We start from the raw sequence: 1,447 nt of genomic DNA, 5'->3' as shown, positions 1-1,447 counted from the left end.
CTAACAAACAGTGAGCAGCACTCACCCCCCTACGTGGCTATTCCTAACCAAATAACGAGATTGATTGCTACAGTAATAACGTCCCCATAGCCGATTGTTTGTTTGTTTGAAATTAAGTACAAAGTTACATAATGGGTTATTTGTGCTCTGCCACCACGGGTATCAAAACCCGGATTCTAGCGTTATAAGTCAGCAGACATACCTCTGTGCCACTGGGGCCCCCCTCAGCTGAAAGTGTTCAACGGCCTTTCGCGGTTCGAACCTTAGACCTCCTGATTAATTGCCCGTCATGTAGTTTGACAGTCTACTTTGTGTTGTCAAAATACGTATTTATACTTTTACCACTATTTCTTTTCTGATATCCGGTATGGGAAAGTGCCTGGATAAGGAAAATTCTCGAAGTAAGTACTAGCACCGTGAGAACTACATTCTGTGAAAAATATGACGGCAATCAATGTTATAGACTAAGTGAAGAATTTTAATTTTGAGAGAATGCACGAATCACTGAAGTCCACCCATTTTCATCAGCTGAGAAAGTTCCTCTTTATTATTATTTTTATTACTATTATTATTATTATTAAATATAAGTTAAAGTCATTCAGAATTTACTTGCCGACGTTAACACAATAAAACATCTTGGCGCCAATGCAACACAGCTAAACTATAACTTTCTATATGAATGGTATTTTTCTTCTAGTATTGCTTTGAAATAACACACCAGCTCTGTTTCGTTTGTTTTCAGCTAAACTTCTTGAGATAGTTTCAAAACGTAAATGTTTTTAACCTTTTAACGCATTTTATAATCTCATCGCATCTTGTTTCGAAGAAAATTCGATATTTCAAACCGATACTAAGTAACTAAGTGAGGAATACATTATTTATGTGTGCAGAATAAATAAGATCCAACTGCAATACAAATTCATATACGTTTTGTTATTTACACACACACATATATATAGGGCACTCCAGTCGCAATCTGAGGGTCGTGGGTTCCAATCCAATCCCAAAAACATGTTCGCCCTTTTACCCGTGGAAGCGTTAATATTGTGACGGTCACTCCCATTATTCGTTGGTAAGAGTAGCCCAACAGTTGGTAGCGGGTGATGTTGACTAGCTGCCTTCCCTCTAGTCTATCACTTCAAATTGGAATGGCTAGTGCAGATGTCCCTCGAATAGCTTTGCGCAAAATTTAAAAAACAAACAAAACAAATGATGTGAGCGCATTATAATAGTGATATTCAATTAAAAGAGGGACAAACCCCCTGTACATGGCAGCGAGTCCCGCTGAACGACTGACCTCCTTCTGGTCAGTAGCTCAAAATCTGGGTGAGCTGGCTTAAAGTCTGGGTGATTGTTTTGTTTTTGTTTGTTTTTTGAATTTCGCGCAAAGCTACACGAGGCCTAACTGCGCTAGCCGTCCCTACTTTAACAGTGTAAGACTAGAGGG

General features: G+C 38.9%; 1 long non-coding RNA gene across 1 annotated transcript in view; it reads left to right on the top strand.

Moving 5' to 3' along the window:
• LOC111086793 overlaps window positions 1–1,447 on the top strand; it is a 24,718-nt gene that overhangs the window by 18,421 nt on the left and 4,850 nt on the right. The window lies entirely within an intron of this gene.

This window comes from Limulus polyphemus, unplaced genomic scaffold (genome assembly GCF_000517525.1).
Source record: "Limulus polyphemus unplaced genomic scaffold, Limulus_polyphemus-2.1.2 Scaffold1434, whole genome shotgun sequence".
Classification (NCBI taxonomy): domain Eukaryota; kingdom Metazoa; phylum Arthropoda; class Merostomata; order Xiphosura; family Limulidae; genus Limulus; species Limulus polyphemus.
The sequence above is the reverse complement of the archived record's forward strand: the minus strand, read 5'-3'. Positions and strand labels throughout refer to the sequence as shown.